A 23,334-nucleotide genomic window follows, 5' to 3' on the forward strand; every position below is an offset into this window, starting at 1 on the left:
GTTGTGTGCCAAGTCAAGGGACCCCTGTCCGTGAAGTCCACACTGCTTGTCTGTAGGTCCCTATATCTTTGGGCAATAAAAGTTGGAGTGCTAGCCTCCCTGGTTATCTGTGTGTGTGTGTTTGTGTGTGTAACCCCCCTTTGGTGCCTCTCGTACCAGGCTCGGCCTTGTCTCAGGCCACCTGGAATTTAGGCCCTGTGATATGTGCATGTGTGATCCTACAGTGCTGTGTTAAATCAGGAGCATCCTGGCGGGCTCAGGCCTGTGGCCTATGCCAGTCGAAAACTGAGTGCCTCCGAGCAACGTTACCCCATTCATCAGCTGGAGTTCCTGGCGCTTAAATGGGCCGTTGTGGACAAGTTTCACGACTACCTGTATGGTGCCCAGTTCGTAGTTAAAACGGACAACAATCCACTTACCTATGTGTTGTCATGTGCAAAGCTGAGTGCGACGGGTCATCGTTGGTTAGCTGCTTTAGCTACCTATAACTTTAGTTTGCAGTACAAGCCGGGAAGTCACAACATCGATGCGGACGTGCTGTCCCGATATCCCTGTGGATCAACTGGCTGCTCTGAATGGCTCAAGAGGAGGATCCTGTGGTGGGCGTAGTGAGGAGAGAAGTGGAGTCTGGGAAAATACTTACCGGAGCGAAAAATTCCAATGCTACCGTGGCTCTGCTGCAACGTCAAGGTTCCAAGTTGGTCATCCAGAACCAACTTCTGTACCGAGTCTCAAAAGGTTACTGTGGAGGAGAAAAGAAACAACTCATCTTACCTGAGAAGTACTGGTCCCGGGTAGTGTGTTCCTTGCATGAGGACTCCGGTCATTTGGGAATAGAGAGAACCACGGAACTCCTGAGAGATCGCTTCTATTGGCCCCGAATATCCACCTACATAGAACAATATGTCAAGAACTGCGGTCGTTATGTAACCAGAAAGACGATACCCAAGAGAGTTGCACCACTGAACCAACTGACCAGTTGTGGGCCATTCGATTTAGTGTGTATTGACTTCTTGTCCATAGAGCCGGACTCTAAAGGTTTCAGTAACGTCCTTATAGTAACAGATCATTTCACCCGTTACACCCAAGCGTTTATAGCCAAAGACCAAAAAGCTCTGACTGTGGCAAAAATACTGTGTGACAAATTCTTTGTTCACTACGGCTTACCCTCCCGAATTCACTCCGATTAAGGCAGAGATTTTGAGAGTGGTCTCATAAAAGAACTACTGCATATGCTGGGGATCCGGATATCCAGAACGTCTCCCTATCATCCACAAGGGGACCCCCAGCCTGAAAGGTTTAATCGAACCCTACTGTCCATGCTTGGTACTCTGAATCCAGTGGCGAAAAGCAGATGGAGTCAACATATTACCCGACTAGTTCACGCTTATAACTGTACTAAAAACGAAGCAACCGGGTACTCACCGTATTATCTTCTGTTCGGAAGGGAGGCTCGTTTACCGGTGGATGTGTGCTTTGGGACTTCACCTGATGGAAAAGGAGCTGGTAGCTATCGACAGTACGTGGAGAGGATGAAATCAGAATTGCAAAGAGCGTATCAGTTAGCAGCCGAAACCGCTCAGAAAAGTCAACAGAGGAACAAACTCTTGTATGACCGGCATGTAAAACATCAGACCTTGACTGTAGGAGATCGGGTGCTGATAAGAAATCTGGCATTGACAGGAAAACAGAAACTCGCAGAAAAATGGAATGCTGTACCTTACCTGGTTGTGGAGAAGCTGAAGAACTTACCGGTATACCGTTTGAAGCCGGTATCCGGGATGGGAAATGTGAGAACTTTACACCGAGATCATCTCTTACCAGTGGGGGAGAATGTGAGGTTGTCAGTTTTGGAAGAACCGAGGACGGGGTCAGGGGGGCCAGTGACCAGGACAGGACAGGTGGAAAGGGAAAAGAGAAGATTAAGAGAAAGAAAAGTGAATGCGGTAGAAAGTGACTTAAGAAATGACTCTGAAAGCGAAGAGGATGACCTGGGGTATTATCACCCGGATAGGGTGGAGGGACAGCCCAGGACAGAGGCTGATGCACAGGATGGATCTGTGGTGGAGGAGGACTCAGTTTGCCGTGGGGGTGAATTGGATAGACCTTGTGAAGAGGAGGAAGAGCCGACATTACTGAAGAAGATCAGGGAGACCTATTAAATCAGAATTCAGCGGAAACCAGAGATCCTGGTTTAGGAGGGGGACATCCCGGCACTAGTAATTCTACCAGAGAGGTAGTCGAAGTTAGCCTTTCCCAGAAGGAACAGAAAACCTGTAGTTAGATTGAGCTATGATAGCTTGGGCCGATCCACTAACAGACCTGTAACCCTAGTTCATAAAGGGATGGTTGTAAAGGTAGATGGTGGGGCAGGTTTAGCCAGGAAATCTTGTAATACCGTCTGGTGCCACCATATGGCTCAGTGTGCACAGGTAAATGCTTCCGTAGAGCCCAGGGTTACGGTTAAATTGTAGAAAACTAATCTCATGGGGACATGAGATATTTAGAAGGGGGAGCATGTAACCCACTAGAATATTATTCTAGAAAGTTGTGGGTTATATTGTTCATTTGTCAATTTGTGTTTTCATTTAGAGTTGAAGTATTGATGTAAGTGAATGTTTGTTTCCAAGTCACAGTATATGGTGCTTGTGCCTTTAAGAACGCCATTTGGTAGCAAGGTGGGTGGGGGTGTACAGGGGAAAAACGTGGTTTTGCAATACATGTTGGGTTGTCTTCATTTTCATTGGTTTGTATGTGTTAAGACCCACCCGCCCAGGATAATAGAAAATTGCGAGTGGTTAAAGAGGAGGGAGAGTGAGAGTGAGGGGGGGGGGGGTGCAGCAGAGACTAAAGAGAGTTAGTTAGAGCGGGATAGAGACAGACTGGGGTAATTGAGGGAGTTAACCGATAAACCATCGGATTAATATTTTGCAGAGGTGATAGTGAGTGTATTCTCAGGCTAGGTTTGTTTGTTATTGTGTTGTTTTACCCGAGTTATCCGGGTATGGGTTTCGCTATCACTGTTATTTCCCTTGCTGGTAAATATTGTGTGGGCGGACTGAGTTTTAAGTTATCCGAAAGATAAACTGAGGGAAAAAACCAGGACTGAACGCAACAAGAGTTCATCGTGCGTTTGGATCAAGGGAAACTAAGTAGCGCCACGGATCGCCGTGTGATCGGGGGTTTCTCCTGGCGGCGCTGGAGGGTGACCCACGCTGGCGGCCCAACACAAGCAGATGGAGACACGCTGTGATGGTCTGAATGCCAAAACTTGTGAAGTGTGTGTTGATCCTCTCTGCATACACCTGCTTTGCCTCTTTGATGGCCCGAGACAGGCTGGCTCTGGCTGTAGTGTAAGCCTCCGTGTCTTTGACTTTCACCAGGATGCGTAGCTTTTCACCAGGATGCGTAGCTTTGCAGAGAACCAGGGTTTATGGTGTGCACGGATGAAGACAGTCTTGGAGACAGTTACATCCTCAATGCACTTGCTGATGTAGCTGGTAACTGAGGTTGAGTACTCTTCCAAGTCCAGTGTGTGTTCATAGATGGCAGCTTCTCTGAACATGTCCCAGTCTATGCAGTCAAAACAGTCCTGAAGGGCAGATATGGCCCCCTGTGGCCACGTTCCCACCTCTCTCACTGCTGGTTTGATCTGCTTATTGATGAGTCTGTAGACTGGGGTGAGAAGTTTGGAGATGTGGTCCGATTGTCCATGGTGGGGGAGGGGTGCAGCCTTGTATGCATGCTGAATGTTTGTGTAAAAAAGGTCTAACATGTTATCCTCTCTCGTTGCAAAGTCAATGTTCTGATAAAATTTGGGTAGGACAGACTTGAGTGAAACATTGTTGAAATCTCCAGCGACAATGAAGAAGTTGTCTAGGTGGACTGTTTGCAGTTCGCTGATGATTGAGTAGAGTTCACTGAGTGCTCCACTAGCTTTAGCATTTGAGTTAGCACTAGGTGGGATGTAGACAGCAACGATGATCACAGCAGTAAACTCTCTCGGGATGTAAAATGGTCTGCATCTGACTGATAAAACCTCCACGAGTTCTGAACAGTGCACAGAGACGATCGCTGCATTCCTACACCAGATGTAAACACACAGTCCGCTGCCCCGCGTCTTACCCGATGAGGAGGCATCTCTGTCGGCGTGGTAGCTGGCTAGCCCATTTAGGTGGATCACGGAGTCGGCAATGCCTTTGTATAGCCACAACAGTGTCTTATCTCTTTCCGGGAGGTCAGAAGTAGTCTCAAACAGTCCAGTTTATTGTCTATGGACCACACATTGGAGAGGAGAAGGGAAGGGAGCGCCATTCTGCTAAAGTTAGTTTTTAGCCTAGCATGGATCCCGGCTCGCGTCCCGCGCTTCCACCTCAACTCACACCGTTTTCGACAAACTTTCGGGTGGACGCAAGATCTCGGTGGTGCCACGATCCGTTTGCTTGGAGCTCACAGAATGCTGCAGCAGCGAAGTTTCTCCAGCGTGTCTCCATCTGGTTGTGTTAAATAGCGTTTTCCGAATGCTATTTGCGTTTGCAGAAGATATTGCCAGTTGTAGACGTGTTTGTTTGCAGTTCCGACGGACATTTTAACTTAAACTAAACACCAAAGTATAAATACAGCAGGAATATCGCACTATGATTCGGACCCGGTGTGGCCGCTGCGACCTAGCGTGCCGCCATCTTGCCATCAACAAAAGCTCTGTGCCTGTGATTGGCAGTCTGGAGCCTGGCCTCAGCAGAACAGTCACATCTGTGGGCCTAGAATAAAGCCTTTGAGCAAGGCTCACCCCCCACTCCACGAGCACTGCCCCACTGCCAAGTTTGCTCTCACCTACATATTTTGTCTGTGTGTCATGAAGTTGGGGTTGGGGTAGGCAAAAAGAGAAGTCCCCCACAGGGATCAATTAAGTTTCACCATCATTTTCAATTGATTGATTGATTAATTAATACTATGTGCAACACTAATAGCAGTGTTATTTTGCAGAACAGACCCATCTTAGTGGGACTGATGATTTTTGCAAATATCTGAAATTTACTGTAACTAAAAATAATTGCCATGTTTGAATTCCATATTTTGTCAAAGCCTGTATTTTTACTTAACTGATGGAAGAGCATGTGGAAGGATAAATGGTCCACCATTTTCAAGACAAGTACAACTTTTTTTCCATCTCAGCCATGTACAATACACGCTGAAATAAAATTGGACTATGTTAATGAAGTATCACCGCTATTTTGCAGCTGCAGAAGACATTTGGGCTTGTGAACACAATAACTCTAAAAGTATTTTGTGGATCTTTTTCAAACTTTCCACGCATTCTATGGGTGACCTACTGGAAATTAAAACAATTTTGAGACTGATCTCCAGAAAATTGAAGTTGCATTGCATATTGATAGCAAAACAAAGCAGTTTAAGTTTCGGACATTTGATCTTGTCAGCATGATGACTCCAAAAGAATCTGACAGATCATTTTCAATCTTTGCAGAGCAGTTTAAAGGGTGGTGATCTGGACAAATTTTTAGAGGTGCACCAACCCGATATTCAGATTGGTATCATACCTATTCGATGGATCAGGTTTTGGCCATATATGACCACATGGAAGCTGAAGCAGAGAACGAGGTCCATCGGGTGATCAGTGTAGGCAACCAGAGGGCACAGGCAAAAGTTACTGTCAATGGTACAGGCGAGGGTCGGGTGACTGGCGTCAGTCATGAGTGGGGCAGGCAGGGCTCTAGGAGGCAAAACAGGGATTGGAATAGCGGAAAACCACAGGAAGAACTCTGGACACACCATGAAGGTCTCACATCGGATCCGTGAGTCAAGATCCCTGAAATAGAAGCCTGAGAGACGCATGACTCTCAATAGGAGCCACTGATGTAATTAGAGGTATGGAATGGTAGGGTTTCCCCGAGGAGGTGTGTCCTGTCAGCCAGAATCCCCGCAGGGTCATGGTTGATGAGTGAGCTTCTCTGGAGTGGTTCCTAACAGTACCCTCCCCGCAATGTCCGATTCCAGATGAGATTTGCGATCAGGTTCTGATTGACGATGAAATGGGCTGATACCCAGAAATTCTCCTCCGGAGTGTACACCTCCCAATCCACGACAAGATACTGGAAACCACGTCCCCAGCGGTGGACATCCAACAACCACTGAACCGAAAACGCCTCGCAACCATCCACCAGCCAGGGGGGGTGGTGGAGGTAGCATTGGAGAGGCCAGAGGGCTAGTCGCATGAGGCTTGAGCAGGGACACGTGAAAAGCCGGATGTACCCGTTGCATGGACCTTGGCAACTGTAGGCGCACCACTGAAGCATTAATAACTTTGGACACAGGGAAAGGACCCACAAAACAATGGGCAACTTGTGAGAAGGGACAAGTAGATACTGGGTGCCACACCATTTGACCCACCCTGTAGACAGGAGCATGGGAGAGAGACTTGTTGGCATACTGTTCCATCCAGGCCCTGGTTTGCAACAGAGGAACAAGCAGTGTTCCAGGTGTGGCGACAGCGTTGCAGGAATTCATGTGCTGAGGGAACCATGACCTCCTCCTCCAGGGTTGGGAATAGTGGAGGCTGATAACCTAAGCAACACTGAAACGGTGACAAACCCTTTGTAGACACTGGTAATGAATTATCGGTGTATTCTGCCCAGGACAGATAAGTAGATCATCAATTGGGAGAGAGGGAGGCTAAGCAGTGTAACATCCGCTCCAAGTCTTGACTGGTGCGTTCCTTTTTACCATTAGACCTTTGTGAAAACCTGAGGATAAACTTGCAGTGGCACGGATCAGCTTACAGAATGCCTGCCAAAACCAGGAAATAAACTGACGGCCCCTGTTGGAGACTATGTGTGTAAATACATGATCAAACAAATAACACTAGGTTTCCTTAGCTGATTGAAGCTTCGGTAATGGAATAAAATGGAGAAACTTGGTCCACTCCCTTAAGGACCCCTGTATGCTCATTGGATAGTGGGAGACCTGTCACTAAATCCAAAGCAATATGCTACCAGGGATGACGGGGAATGGGCAAAGGGTGCGACAGACCCACCAAGGCTCAGGACAGGGCTTTGTTTTGAGCGCAGACTAGACATGCCAAGATAAAGCCTCGAAAGTCTCGCAGCCTCGATGGCCACCAGAACCATTGTTCCAGAAGGGCTTGGGTCCTCTGAACCCCTGGGTGACAAAGCTAGGAGAGATGAGTGCTCCAATTGGATACAGGGGTCCTTACGGGAGTGGACCAATTTTTCAAGTTTCTCCATTGGATCACCCAGGAACGCAGTAACTTAGGTACATAAAGTTGATTGGGAGCCACAGGAGGGTGAAGAAAATGCTGCACAGCCAGGACCTTGAAACCCCAGGACATGGCATCAACAAAACAGCTTAGCGGTAGTATAGAACTGGGATCGCCAAACTGACAAGTGACATTTGACATTTGGTTTGAGATTCTTCTTTACTGGCCTGAAAGAAAACAGAAAGTTAAAACAGGCAAAGAACAGGGACCACCTGGCATGGCGAGCATTCAGACGTTTGGCAGATCGAAAGTATTCCAGACTCTTGTGGTCAATCAGGACCAGAAACGGCTCTGCCGTACCTTCCAACCAGTGCTGCCACTCCTCCAAAGCCAGCTTGACCGCCAGTAGCTCAGCATTACTGATGTTATAATTCTTCTCTGCGGGCATAAGCTTGTGGGAGAAGTAAGCACAGGGATGAATCTTGTCATCCCCTATACTGGAGGTGTCGAACTCAACAATAAGCTGTCTCGATGGGTTGGGGAGTTGCAACATAGACGCTGAAGTGAACCACCCCCATGGTTTAGTGAAGATGGCTTGGGCATCAGGGGACAAAGAAAAGGCACCTTGGAGGACTTAAGAGGGCTTATTTTTAGCAATTGTCATTCTTTTCACGAGACATACAGCCTACTCCTTAGAATCTCTTTCTGTTTCAGTATTTACTTGAAATGTCCAAATAGAGAACAGTGTAAAGGGCAAGGCACAGTGTGTGACAGTTTTACAAGTATACTGAGTCTAATTAAGAGGCCAAATGTACAATCTTTGAAGGGGCAACATAGTTCAATAAATAAAGGCTAAATATTGTTCATAATTAAAATAGTTAAATATATTGAAAATTTATAAATACTGTACTGTTACCCTACTAATTTATTAAGCTGTTGTTATATGTGCATATAACACCAAATGTTTAATGTGCTCCCCATATAATATATAATTAAAACTGAGGGGGGTGGTTATGGCGCTGAACTGAACATATGTCTTTTTATGAGCTCCTGGTGTAAAATCCTGATAATTCTACTTTAACTCCACGAACAGTGAAATTTTACACCTGTGGCGATTTATTATTGTAACCTGCAAGAATATGCCGGCGAAAAAGGCACAAAACAAAGTTAAAACTAACTTTTCTCCAAATGAGGAAGACGACGTCTCGTATGCTAGCAGCCAAGCTAACTCAGCAGTTGGTGCTAGTCCCGAGTCACACGTGGACGAGAATACTGGAACTGCCCATAACATAGATGTTATTCAGATATTCGACGAGATCAGAAATGACTTTTCCACGAAAATTGATGTGGTCCTGAAAGTGATTCATGACGTTAAGAGGGACGTGCAGGACTTCTCGGCGCACATGGATGAAGCAGAACTGCGAATTAGCAACGTAGAAGACACAGTTAACTCAGAGAAAGACAAGTCTGATGCGCTAGTTAAACAAGTAACTCTCCTCTCAAATAAACTCGACGAGCTCGAAAACCGTTCTTGCCGATCCAACTTGCGACTAGTTAACGTGTTGGAGAAAATGGAAGGAAATGATGCGGTGGCTTTCCTAAAGAAGTGGCTCCCTGAGGTGCTGGGACCTGAAACAATTCCGACACCACTCTACATTGAAAGAGCACACAGGTTGCCCAGCCGGACACATTCTAATCGACCCAGCACTCCGAGAGTCCTCATCGCAAACTTTTGTTTTTTACCGGATATATCGGCGGAGCTTCACCGGAGAAGGAGGTGTTTCGACAGGGTAAAACAACAGCTGAGATCGATCAACATACACTATAGAATAATTTATCCAGCTACGCTCCGAGTGTCGTCTGATGGACAAATGCGTGAGTTTGAAACCTCAGCAGAGGCTGAGAAGTTTGTTCAAGGATTAAAGAGCGTAGCAGTATCACAAGGTGAACTGATGCCTTCTTGAATATCCGTCAGTATCGGCCAGAATTTGTTATCATGGGGATTATGAGCCAATAACATATTTGCGGAGTGGTTATGATTTCACCTTTTGGTTGACTTATGACTTTTCTGTGTGATTATTTATTTATTTATTTTTTTATTTAACCTTTATAAGGTCTTCGTGTCTGTGGCCCCTGTTTTCAGTTTTTAGCTTAAGAAAAATTATAGAAATAATTATTTTTTCAAGCTGAGATTCATTGGCCTTGGCTCATTTTCTGTGAGGAACATAAATCAGAAAACATTCACATTGACCTCCCCCCATGCCCCCCCCCCCTTCACATTTGTATTACATACAGGGTCTTCGGGTCCACTGAACCCGGGGCTAGTGAAAGTATGGAAATCATAGGTCCTGTGTACCCTCATTTTCCCTTCATCCTCTCTGGGTGTGTGTGTGTGTGTGTGTGTGAGTGAGAGAGAGAGAGAGGGGGAGAGAGAGAGAGAGGGGGAGAGAGAGGGAGAGGGGGAGAGAGGGGGAGGGGGAGAGGGAGAAAGTAAAGCAGGTGAATGGACCCAGGCGTGAGCCACCAGTGCTGTTCCCGCACAAGGTTGCAACATTGGCCTCTGGTGATATTTTTTGACGTGTTGGATATCTCCGCGTCATTTGGATGTCACTGAGCCCAGAGTGGAATAGGGGAAAGCTGCAGAAGAGGGGTCTCTTTCTTGAGGAACTGGGGAAAACACTGGTGAGATCTCAAATTGGAAGAAGGCGACATCTTCCAAGAACCCCAGTCTCTGCAGCTATTATGAGGAGGATTCAGGAGGAAGATTATGGTGCCACATCCTGCCAAATGACAGAACCATCATCTTCAGACCCTGGGGTAAAGCTGGGTGATATGGCCTAAAAATAAAATCTCCGATTTTTTCACAAAAAATCCGATTTCCGATTTTAATCGATTTTCCCCTCCCCTACTCAAAATCAAACTACAGATGACAAAAATGGTTCAAAACAATTTTTAACTTTAGGGTTAAAGTGCAATCTGACGAGCCATAAAAGATGCTTGTAAGTGAGATGACAGACCACGCCATTGTAAACACTTTTAGAAACTTGTAAAAACTTTTAGAAACCTTTCTCTATAGCTTATTTTCAAACTGGCAACAACACAATACGCCCTCAAACTTATAAATAAAAGTAATAAGTAATATTGTAATAATAATAGAAAAAAAAACACACAATTTTATCATGTCAGCTTGGTATTAAGTAAATACTTTATGTCATTGGGCTTGACATAGTGCAAAAGAAAGCTTTTGAAAAATTGCCAGTGTTAAGAAAAATGAGGCACGTACTTCGGGTCTAAAACTTTTAGCATGTTAATGAATCCCAGCTTTTCCACAGTATGTATGGGCACCATGTCTTTTGCACTATACATCGCGAAAGCGTTTGCTATCGCCTTCCATCGTGCCCGATTCTTATCATATGGCACATACCGTATTTTTCGGACCATAAGACACACCGGACCATAAGACGCACCTAGTTGTAGGGGAGGGAAATGAAGAAAAAAAAAGATTCTGAACCAAATAGTGTCCTACAATATTTTACGTCAACCATGTACAGTGAACAGTAGTCAACAGCAGCATTAAGAACCATTATCACTGTTATTAACAAATAAAGTCAGTAAAAAACAATAAAAGTACAAAGAAACAAGGAGACACTTCAGTAACAAAAAACTTTCATGTGTATGAATGATCCATTGACACCTGGCCACATCCCTCCCCCCTTTTATGGCGCTGATGGGGATGTATTTGGATCGTGTTTCACCGTTGCGTTGTTCACCAAATTACCATGCGAATACGATTTGAATACGCGCTAATGCGGCTATTTAGAATGTGAATAGCGATCTTCGGGTGACAGCGGTACTACACGCCCCCGATGCAGGTAAAACAAAGTAAGGGGACATAGTTTAATTTTTTGCCGATTTAACCTAATTTTAAAAACTGTAATACTTCCGACAATGGACGTTTTGAAAAGAAGACAGATTACGGATTTAGCCAGCGTTTTTTCATGATTCTACATTTCATGATTCTACAACAAATAAATACTGTCATTAAAAATAGTTACCATCAGCTAAGAGTGATCACTCGGCTCAAATCCGTACTGTCTTTTCAAGATCTGGAAACAGTTATCCATGCCTTTATAACATCTCGGCTGGATTACTGTAACGCCCTTTACTTTGGCCTTCCCCAGACTCAGCTAGCTCGCCTGCAGTTGGTGCAGAATGCTGCTGCCAGACTTTTAACAGGCACTAAGAGGCAGGAACACATCACTCCTGTCCTATCCTTTCTGCACTGGCTCCCCATCTGTTTTCGAATACAATTTAAAATACTCCTCTTGGTTTTTAAGTCACTTCATGGCCAGGCCCCTTTGTACATTTCCAAATTGCTTCAGCATTATTCTGCACCCAGGTCCCTCAGATCTGTTGATAAAGGTTTCCTTCATGTTGCTCGGTCCCGCCACAAAAACAAAGGGGACCGTGCTTTTGCCGTGGCAGCTCCACATCTTTGGAATGGTTTGCCTCCAGATATTAGATCTGCACCCACGATCACAATTTTTAAATCCAGACTAAAGACTCATTTGTACACTTTGGCCTTTGCTTCTTAGTTTTTTTTTTCTTTTTAATTTTATTTTTCACCTTGCTTTTGCTCTTTATGTATGTAATATTCTATTTTTTATTGTGTCATGCTATCATGTTGCACTGTGTCCATGTCTTTCTATGCAGGTAGTTCTTGTTTGTGTTTACTGTAATGTTTTTAGCATTTTTTGCTTGCTGTCTTTATTTAAATTTAGTTGCAGTTGTAGTTTGACATTGTACAGCACTTTGGTCAGTTTTCACTGTTTAAATGTGCTATATAAATTAAACTTACTTACTTACTTACATTAAGATTTCAGCGAGAGATAAACGGAAATAGACCCGAGAAGTACGCTGCGTCGCCAACTATGCATTCGACCCCAGAGGGTTAAAGCATGTGAGCAGAGCAATATTCGGACCATAAGACGCAGTGACTTTTTCTCCCCTCTTTTGGGGGAGGAAAAGGTGCGTCTTATGGTCCGAAAAATACGGTAGTTCCAAAATGTGTCAGGGACGGTTGCTTGCTTAACTTTGTTTGTTGTGCTGGTGCTGCGGCTATTTTCATTTCGCTGGGAGCGGCACTTCTCCCACTCCGCTGCGTGCCTCTGCTTTACATGCTGGAATAAATTACTCGCGCTGCTTCCTTTGGTTGCAACAGTTTTTAAAGTCTTTGCAACGAGGACTTGTTTGGTCTGTGTCCGACCTCGCAAAACCGAACCAATTCCATATTACAGATGTAGCAACACTTTGCTTGGGCACAAGCACCAGCTTTTCCCCTGTCATTGCCATGTTGTTAGTGAATCTGCTACAGTGTTTGGGTGTGCCGCGCTAATTTACCCGTGAAGAATGGTGTGTCGCATTAGTTCCGTTTTTGGCGCTCGTGTGTAAAAAAAGTAATAAAATCGATTTTCATGAAAAGACATCGTCCTGAACTGTAAATTCGAATTAATTGATTAAATCGATTTATCGCACAGCTCTACCCTGGGGTAAGTGTTTGATGCTGGTGCAGTATAATAATTTATGTTTCTGAGAAAGAGGAGTAACGTGTTAGTAAAGATCCTTATCTTTTCACATAGTTTGTGGCTGGCAACAAAAAGAAGCGCCGTGATGTGTGTGGAACCAAGATGAACAGAAAAACATAATTGTAGGATCACACATGCACATATCACAGGGCCTAAATTCCAGGTGGCCTGAGACAAGGCCGAGCCTGGTACGAGAGGCACCAAAGGGGGGTTACACAGATAACAAGGGAGGCCAGCACTCCAACTTTTATTGCCCTTGACTTGGCACACAACCCCCCTCCACATACACTCTGCCTTACATCTCACTCACCCAACAGACGAACACCCTAAAGGAAATTTCATTTAAGAAAAGACGTGTTGGTTATATTTTGTTCTTTCACGACTGCGTGGTTTGGTCTAACTGCTCCCTTGTTTACATTGGATCGGTGCGTGCGTGTAACTCCACCCCAAAGTCAGGGGGAGGCACGGCGGGCTGTCTTGTTCGGGTTGACAGCTAAGGGGATTTGTTTATGGCAGATTTTGAATTTTTTGTTTGTTTTTCGATACTCCTTAAAACATGGTGTTTTTTACTGGTGCTTCCCCAATGTAACACACATAGAAAATCAACAGCATCTCTCTCAACTAAGAAAAATTATACAAAGTGACACAATTTTGAGTATTATTAGGACCAGATGACTCCAAATAAGAAGTTTAAATGTGTGTCTTGGAATGTAAGGGGGATGGTAAAATTTACTAAACTAAAGCAGGTTATTACCAGGCTTAAGCATCTGAAGTCATCAATAGTGTTTATCCAGGAGACCCATTTACTCAGATATGACTTGGTGAAAGTACACAGGAGATGGCCAGGCAAGGTGCTAGCGTCCTGTTTCCCCTCTAATTCTAGAGGAGTTATGGTGTTAATTCATAACTCAGTGCCTTTCCAGGTAAACAATACTATTTATGACAGAGCGGGTAGATTTTTGGTGGTCCAGGGTACCTTCTTGAAAGAAAATTTAAATTTGGTTAATGCATATGGCCCCAATGATGACAACCCATCGTTCTTTGAGAATTTGTTTTTGTTATTAGCCACCCTTTGTGGAAGTAAAATTGGACATTAGTAGGCCCGGGAGGGGAGGCATATTGGGTCTGTTATGTCTTAGGCCTTAGGCCAGAAGAGATTGTTTTGAATACTGTGTGACCTCGCTTTGTGATAGCTGCCTGCAGTTGGCTCCGCAGAAGCTCGGACCTTGGAGGGGCAGACAGTGGAGCAAAGGGGGGGAGAAACCACTTGCAGGAAGAGACTCGAAGCCACCCCAACTGGTGCACAAAGAGTTATAGCTTAATAGAATAGTAGTCAATATATAATATATTATATGCAATTGATCGCATCATGTTAATCATACTAATCATATATGTTAACCATGTATTTTCAGTGATTCAGGGACAATACGTCAATGTGTTAATCATTAATCAATGGACCACCCAAACATTAACAGTGATTCAATGTCATATAATTAATATCTATATACATATCTCATTTAGAGTCTAGAAGCCGAGGCTGTCTCCAGTAAGTTGCGTACAATGGGTGGACTTTACCTTGCTACCAAGGTGAACCAATGGAGCAGGAGAATTGTGTTTGTTATACGTTTCAGCTTAGTTTGTTGATGTTTCATGACCAATCAGGACTTAAACCATAACTCCCAGGACTTCTATCTACTGGTTGCTCTGTGTGCCGGGTGTGACTTGGTACCAAGGGCCAGAGTGTGATGGGAGCACTTTGCTGAACTTGCTGGAATAAAAGAGATTTTCTTTACTCACCAAACTAAGAGGTCCAGACTTTTATTCTAAGTCCTTGATTTATAATTTTTCTACCACAGTTTGGCGCCCAACATGGGGCAGCTGAGTTCTCTGCTTGTTCCAGACGGAGGGATCCTGCAAGAGAAGCGGGTACGGCCATAGCTTAGAGCCGGACGGGACCAGATCCTGAAGAGATTGAGGATTGGCCCAGTCCCTCGTCAAGGAATAACGGAGACCACGCTGTCCCAGACCTGAACATTCCTGAGACTGATTTGGCCGGACCTGTTTTGGTGAGATAAAGGCTTCTCTGTTTATTCATTCTTGCTGTTGCTTTGCTTGTTTTTGAAGGTTATGTGTTTGGTAGTGTTTGAGTGTGTTATGTGAAAGTCCGCCGTGACTGAGGGGATCCAAGCATGGGGAAGCGCTGACCACGGTTAGGAAGGCCAGTGGGAGAGCGCTCATCCACCTGTAGTAGGGAAAGGGTGCTGTCCAAGTGGAGACCTGAGTGACCTATTACGTGGAAGAGGTGGATGCACGAGATCTTGGGAAAGTCCGTGATTTTGGTGGCGCCACTGTATATTGTATGACGGGGCACAAGGAAGGCGGCAGGGAAGCCGTCACCCGCAGGGGGTCCAGACACGACGGTGATAAGGCTTGGTGCAGCAGGGGCAGAGGGCAGGGTGGTGTGTGCTCTGCGTGGTGCGGCATTGTGTGGTGAAGGCTGGACAGTGAATGTATTGCATGCGGTAGCACAGCACTGCGTAACAGGCCAAGGACAGGTAAGATTCCTGTGTGAGGACAGGAACAACCTAAGACAGGCGCTGTCGTAGACCCCTGGCACTGGGCTGAGGCACTGTTCGGGGTTTGGCCCACTCTCGGTCCCACGGGAGTATGAAGGTGTATGTTGATAGGGTGTGTGGGTTTTGGAGAATGCGTACATGGTAAAGGGTGTGGGGTCTCCCAGGTGCAGTATCCTCAGTGGGATAAACAATACATGGAGTTGATTTTGCTCCACACTGTCTCATGCAGGTGCTAACATTAAATGGAGTAGTGGAATAGCCCTGTGGACTAATATAGCAAAAAGTGTCTGGGGAATCATGTGTTGGACCTGAGATATACTGGGATAGGCTTGTTAATTTGCTTTTGGGACACTAAATGTTTGGAATAACACTTATTTCTGTTATGATTCTTTCGTCACCCAGTAACAAGGTGTCTTGTTTAGTTTAGTGACCACCCAGCAGCTGCGTGCTTAGTACAGACAGCAGCTGCCTTGAGAAGGGGAGTTTGTAGGATATCAGGGTCAGAACAGATATTTCATAGGTCTTGTGTTCAACGCCATTTGATAAACGGTAGATATGGGGAGTGGGTCAAGTAAACATTCACACCCTCCTGAAAGGGACTCAGAGATTGAGGGAGAGATAATGAGGAAATGTAATAAAGGGGTTAAGGGGAAACAGTCCCCAAGGCAGATAATGGAACGGGTTACTGGCCTGAGACTAAAGGCGGCTTGTAGAAATTGGAACCGTCAGACTGGGGGTAGATGGCCAAAGGAGGGCACTCTAAACATACTGGAAATAGAATGTTGTGAAACATTGCTGGAAAGGAGAGGTACGGTGGCCGATAAGGGCAAATCAAATTAACTTTTCAGAAAACAAAATTACAAAAGTCAAGACAAATTAACAAAGGCAAGCAAAAACGAACACACTTACAAGTGCCCAAACAAATTTACAAGCGCGGAAACAAATGTACAAGTTCCAAAATAAATATACATGCGACGAAACAAATTTACGAGATGAGAAACACTTTTACCAGTCCTCAAAACAAGTTTACAAGTGGAGAATCATACGGAAAGGGTAGGTACGCGCTGCACAGGAAGTGCCTAATTATTGCTTGCCTTTTGTGTCAATCAAGCGGTTTCGTGAGGCAGTAAGGGTTCAGTCCCAAAAAGGCAGCTGGCAGGAGGAAGTGACGTCACAGGCACCCGTCAAGGCAGTTAGCGGCAGCTGCCACTCCGTCACAGGCACCCGTCAAGGCAGGTAGCGGCAGCTGCCACTAAGGAGCTTGGCAGCTGCCAGTTCTTAGTGGCAGCTGCCACTTCTGTCCGTCGCTAGTGGCGCTTAACAGTGGCAGGTCCCGTTCGAATACAGTGCCTGCCGGGGTACAGAGACAGCCACCACCGCTCGTGGAAGTAAACCCGAGATGCTGTGCACGGCTACGATAAACTGGAATATGGAAATAAATTGAGGACTTGTTTAATCTTTGTATCACTACGAATTATATTATTGTTGCTGACTGTACATCTCTTTAAGATAATATTTGAGAAAGCAATGATTGTACTGTCGCTAGTGGCGCTAAACAGTGACAGGAGCCGTTCGGGAACAGTGCCTGCCGGTAGTGGATCATTTAGCCGATGTACAGAATCTCTGGTTTAGGCTACTTCCAGGAGTGGTGGGTAGGTGCCTCTCTGCTGTATCTGAACGGCACCTGCCACTAGACCTGCCACTACCGGCAGGCACTGTTCCCGAACGGCTCCTGTCACTGTTTAGCGCCACTAGCGACAGTACAATCATTGCTTGTACATTACAATGGAAGTCTGTGGCCTTGTTGAGAGCTAGGAAACCTAGGGAACAGCTAAGTGATAAGGAAAGCCGTGTAATGGTTAGCAGAGAGGAAAGGGGGGCCGATCCGACTGCTGCTGTTTCTCCGCCTGTGGCTGCTGCTGATGCTGAGAGGAGGAGAAAGCCTAACTCTGTATCCGGTCCTGCCTGAAGTGTCCCCTCTTCCACCGCCGCCTCCTGCACCTCACCCTCCTGCCCAGGTCCCACCTCCTCCAGGAAGAGCAGAGCCCTCTGCACCTGCTGCAGAAGGGGGTCCGAGGCCCTCTGTAAAGCAGGAAGAGTCTTCCTATGACGAGGAAGATGACCAAGGGGACGAGGAGGAAGTATCCAAAGGCCGGGATAGTAAAGGTCGTTCACGCCATCTGCAGCATAAAGGGAAGAAAGAAGGAAAGCACCAATTTCCTCTGGTGGAGGTCTCGAACCCCCGACTCGAAGGTGGGCCTATCATGGTGGTGCAATGGAACTGGGAGCCTGGTGAAATCAAGGAAGTGGCAGAGGCCCTGCCCAACCCACGGAAGAGTGGGGGGATTCAGTTCTACGCAACCGTGAAGGACATGGATGGAGTGTACCAGCCCAGCGCTTGGGAGCTGAGCCAGGTGTTAAAAAGAGGTTGGGGCTGGCATGGGCTGCTCTGGGAGTATCCTGGGACACTGGGATCCAAAGATTGGACAATGCTAGGTGGGCCCAGCAGATGAACTCTCTGGAGAATGCTCTTAAGTCCCGTTTTCCCACAACGGTTGACTGGTCCCGTTTGCATGCAGCTCGGCAAGGCGACAAAGAAGATGTGTATGACTGGGAGCTCCGGTTGCAGAGCCTGATGGAACAGTACTCAGGCGCAAGAGTAGAACAGCAGGGACAAATGATGGCTGCCTTCTATGTGGAAGGACTGCAGCCCGAGATCCGAGAGCTCCTGAAGCAAGTTTGCCCCGACTGGATGGAGAGAAACATGGCTGGTGTGCGAGCTTTTGCCCAGAACATCGAGCGGAATCTGAAAGACACAGAGAAAAGGAAAAGCATCCAGGAAGAGAAGAAAAAAGGAAAAAGGGAGAAGGAACATGAAATGCTCATTCAGGTGGTGGCTAACTTAGCTACAGGGAAACCCCAAGGCAGAGGGTGAGGGAGAGGCCAGGAAATGCAGGAACTGCGGGAGTCCCACTCACTTCTACAGGAACTGCCCTGCCCTGTGTTATGATCCCCGGTCTAGGGTCAGGGACCGCCAGAAAGGTAAAGGATAGGGAAAGGGGAAGACAAGACAACCAGGGAATAAGGGAACGGGAACAAGGGACACAAGAGGTTCTTTTTTTATGGTTTTTTTTATTTTTCACAAACACGTTCACAAACACGAGGTGCAACGAACTTCGGGAGTGATCTATGCCAAAACAACAAACAAAAACAGCTAAACGAACACGTCCCAACTAAGCTAATACCTAAGTGAAAACAAGTAAACAAATGACAAATACTACGCCTGACTCCCTAACCAAAAACACACAATAACCACGATCCGCAAAACCAAAAGGCAATCACTCCTTACGCACCAAAATGAGACAAACAAACAGCCAATACACAAGGACAAGAAATCACGGTATCCGAGGGGGCGAGCAAAGGAGAATAGTCGAGAGCCGGGCGAGAGATCAAAACCAGTAAATCAATAAACCAAAGCGACAGTACCGAGAAGGGGAAAAAGCGAAAGCCGTAGTCAAGAAAGAAAGCAGTCATACACAGTAATCCAAATATCAACAAACAATCCAATAATCAAGCAATGAGCAGAGCTCCTGGGATTCGTCGCCGGCCGGCTCTTCAGTATCCGGACCGGAAGTGATGCCTGACACATCGCAGGAGACGTAGGCGGAGTCGAGACGAGGGGGGCGGGGCCAAGTCGCAGTCGACGAATGGTGACAAAGGCGGAAGGTCCGGAGAGTCGGCAGGGCTCCTCCTAGAACTTACGGCACGTAACACCCCCCCACACAAGAGCGAACCCGGCAGGTGTTCGCAATCACAAATCACAAAAAAATCAAGACAACCCACATACGACAATCAAAGGTAAAAGTCAAGCACGGGAGAGAGCGTCAGCCACAAGATTAGCAACCCCTTTTTTGTGCTTAATTGCCAGATTGAAGGACTGAACAATCAGAGCCCAGCGCATAAGACGCTGGTTTGCATTGCACATACGCTCTAAAAACACCAGAGGATTATGGTCAGTGTACACGACCACGGGTTGAACACTATCGCCGAGGTACACTTCGAAATGCTGGAGAGCCAACAAGAGGGCTAGGGCCTCTTTCTCGATGGCACTGTAAGCTAATTGGTGTTTTACGAACTTCTTAGAATAATAGCATACGGGGTGATCGAGACCGTGGCGATCTTCCTGCAGGAGGACTGCACCGGCACCCACGCCGCTAGCGTCCACCTCCAGCTTAAAGGGTTTGGCAAAATCTGGCGCAGCCAACACCGGGGAATGGCTGAGTAATGTTTTCACAGCATCGAATGCGGCCTGGCATGCAGGGGACCAAACGAACTTCGTGCCTTTGCGAAGCAAATGGGTAAGAGGCGCGACCACATCAGAAAAGTTCCGGCAGAAGCAGCGGTAGTAACCAGTCATCCCCAAAAACCGCTTCAATTCCCGCGGTGTCTGTGGGACGGGAAATGAGCCGATGGCCTGGACTTTCACGTCCAGGGGCTTGACCTTGCCATGGCCGACCTGTTTGCCAAGGTAACTAACTGTACCCTTACCAAATTCACATTTTTCTAAGTTTAGCACTAGCGAAGCATTCTGTAGCCGAACAAACACTTGCTCAAGTGATCTCACATGCGGCTCCCACGAGTCCGAATAAATAACAACATCAGCTAGATAAGCCTCGCAGTGAGGGATGTCACCAAGCACTTTATTCATCAACCGCTGAAATGTAGCCGGGGCATTACGTAGACCGAAAGCCATCACGGTGTACTGGAGGAAGGTGTCAGGGGTAACAAATGCAGAGATCTCTGAAGCACGGGGCGTTAGGGGAACCTGCCAATAGCCTTTTAGCAAGTCCAACTTAGTTACATATTTTGCAGACCCAATGCGATCAACACAGTCCTCCATACGAGGAAGAGGGTATGCATCTGGTCGAGTCACGGCATTAACTCTCCGGTAATCCGTGCAGAAACGGAAGGTGCCATCAGGCTTGGGAACAAGCAGGCACGGGGAACACCAGGGACTATTACTAGGGATAGCGAGACCGGTCTCAACCAGGTAAGTGGTCTCTTGAGACAACAGCGCCCTTTTCTGAGGGTTGACCCGATAGGGATGCTGCTTAATGGGAGCGTGATCACCAACATCAATGTCATGTTCGATAACAGGGGTACGCGAGGGGACATCAGCGAACAGGGACTGGAAATGTTCTACTAAAGACGCAACATCAGTTTGGGCGGACCGAGGCAAATGGCTGAGATGGGACGGGAGGTTTTTCAGAGCCTCTGAATTAGGGATGCGAGCACAGGGAAGACAGTTCCTACCGAGGTGTAAATCGTCACTCTCCGGGGAGTACTGGCTAAGGGCCACGACGCCTACAGGAGTGGAAACCGGAGCAGAGACGGGCAAGGGGGCAGAGACCGAGCGCTCAAGGTAAGGTTTTAACATGTTTATATGGCATACACGAGTTTTCCTCCTGCGGTTAGGAGTCTCCAACACATAATTAGTGGGGCTAAGTTTTTCCCGTATCACATATGGACCCGAAAAACGGGCGCGCAGGGAGGATCCGGGCAGCGGCAGAAGGACTAAAACACGATCCCCTGGTTGAAAGCACCGTGTCCTTGCGGACTTATCGAACCTGGCTTTCATCTTTTCCTGCGCGGCTCCAAGAGACCGACGGGCTAGTTCCTTAACAGTAGACATTCTGTCACGAAGGGAGGTAACGAATTTGGACACGTTTTCCGATGGGGGTGACGCACCTGGGGATAACCACTTCTCCTGTAAGATTTTCAGGGGACCTCGAGCAGCGTGACCAAACACCAGCTCTGCAGGACTGAATCCGGTGGATTCCTGTACTGCATCACGTATGGCGAAAAGGAGAAGGGGCACTCCCTCATCCCACTCCCTACCTGCGTCCAGGCAGTAAGTGCACAGCATATTTTTAAACGATTGGTGAAATCGCTCCAACGCCCCTTGGCTCTCAGGGTGATAGGCGCTGGAAACTATATGATGCATCCCCAATTCTTGAACGACATGAGCAAATAACTTCGACGTGAAGTTGGTACCCTGGTCTGACTGCACGTGTTTAGGTAGCCCGAAAGTAGTGAAAAACTTAATCAAATGTTTTACTATAACAGGGGTCCGGAGGCTACGGACAGGGATGGCTTCCGGAAACCGAGTAGCGGCACACATGAGGGTGAACAAGTACATGTTCCCCGAACGAGTTTTTTGTAATGGGCCCACGCAATCGATAAGCACGTGCTCAAAGGGCTCACCGATCGCTGGTATCGGACGTAGTGGAGCCGGGGCGATGGTCTGGTTAGGCTTACCCACTACCTGGCAAACATGACAAGATTTACAGTGACGCTTTACATCAGAATTGACACCGGGCCAAAAGAAATGAGTCAGGAGACGGGTTAGCGTTTTCCTGATCCCAAGGTGACCCGAACACGGGTGATCGTGAGCGAGGGACAACACATAGTCACGGTACAACTGTGGGACTACCACCTGGAATAACGTAGCCCACTCGAAAGGTGAGTCCGGAGGGGTCCACTTCCGCATCAGCACTCCGTTGCGATGAAAATATGCGGTGAGGTGGTCCTTTAACTCGCCTTTATCTACCGCAGAAACACGACAAGCCTCCAAGGAGGGATCGTCCGCTTGAGCCGCGACCAAAGCTTCAGCAGTGGAGGGAACCTCAGGGGAGACAGCAAGTTTCACAGGAGTCGGAACACAAGGATCAGTATCTGACGAGGGAGTTGGCAAAGCGGGGTCAGACATGAACGTGTCTGCTAAATCGATGTCTGCAAGCCGGCGCCGCTGAGCTCGAGTAAGTACACAGGCAGGGAACACCGTCGGAAGCTCTACCGCAACATCATTTTCACATACGGCGGGGTCTGGGTTGACCTCAGGAAGAGGCACAAGCCTCCCACCTGCAATGTCGTTCCCTAATACAAGCGTGACACCGGACACAGGTAACTGTTTCTGAACCGCGACACGCACATATCCTGAGAAGTCAGGGGTTCTCAGGTACACAGTGTGCAGGGGAACCGTGGTCACACAGAGGGCAATACCTTGCACTAATACATCAGTACCACAATATGTCGAATCATCTAAAGGAACAATGCCTTCAACTAGGAAAGACTGCGCAGCACCCGTATCCCGTAGGATAGTTACAGGATGCTGTACATGGGTTTCTCCGAGTGAGACCGTGCCAGGGAACATAAAGGGCTGAAAGGTGGAGTCAACCGTAAGAGCTGGCGAAACAGCCTGGTCGACACAAGCAGCGAGTTGTACCTTTCGGGTAGCAACCCGAGCGTTCTTCCGCTTCAGAGCGGGACAGACCGAGATGATATGACCCACCTCATGACAATAGTAACATTCTCGTTTCTCCACAGAAGGTGGAGTGGCAGCTGAAGACGAAGGAGGCGTCAGAGGACGGAGACCAAGTCTGCGAGGCATAGGGGTTGGGGTGAACACAGTCTTATGGGTCAGAATAAACTCATCCGCAAGGGTGGCAGCTTCAGACAACGAAACGGCTTTTTGCTCATTCAAATACACCACCACACGATCAGGGATACAGTTCTTAAATTCTTCTAACAATAACAACTCCTTAAGTTGGTCGAAATCAGACACACCACATGCAGCACACCACTTATCGAACAACAGTTTTCTCACGGGCAAACTCAACGTAGGTTTGGCTGGCGGATTTACTCAGAGCCCTAAAGTTCTGCCGGTATGCCTCAGGAACTAGCTCATAAGCCTTCAATATGGTGGCCTTCACGATCTCATAATCGAGACTCTGATCTAACGCTAGAGCCGAACACACTTCCTGTGCTTTTCCCACTAACTTGCATTGCAAAAGCAACGACCAAAGATGCTTGGGCCAGTTCAAAGTCATAGCAATACGCTCAAAAATAGAGAAATAGGCGTCTACCTCATTCTCTCGGA

At 47.0% G+C, this 23,334-nt stretch overlaps 1 long non-coding RNA gene across 1 annotated transcript; it reads right to left on the reverse strand.

Moving 5' to 3' along the window:
• Positions 1-434: 434 nt before the first annotated feature.
• LOC140578727 (uncharacterized) lies at positions 435-1,669 on the reverse strand. Its single transcript, XR_011983001.1, has 3 exons — positions 1,426-1,669; positions 775-889; positions 435-594 (listed from the first exon to the last, which is right to left on the reverse strand). It is a non-coding gene; the product is annotated as an uncharacterized lncRNA (long non-coding RNA).
• Between the last annotated feature and the right edge of the window lie 21,665 nt (positions 1,670-23,334).

The sequence above is a fragment of the Paramormyrops kingsleyae genome, chromosome 1 (assembly GCF_048594095.1).
Source record: "Paramormyrops kingsleyae isolate MSU_618 chromosome 1, PKINGS_0.4, whole genome shotgun sequence".
Lineage (NCBI taxonomy): Eukaryota > Metazoa > Chordata > Actinopteri > Osteoglossiformes > Mormyridae > Paramormyrops > Paramormyrops kingsleyae.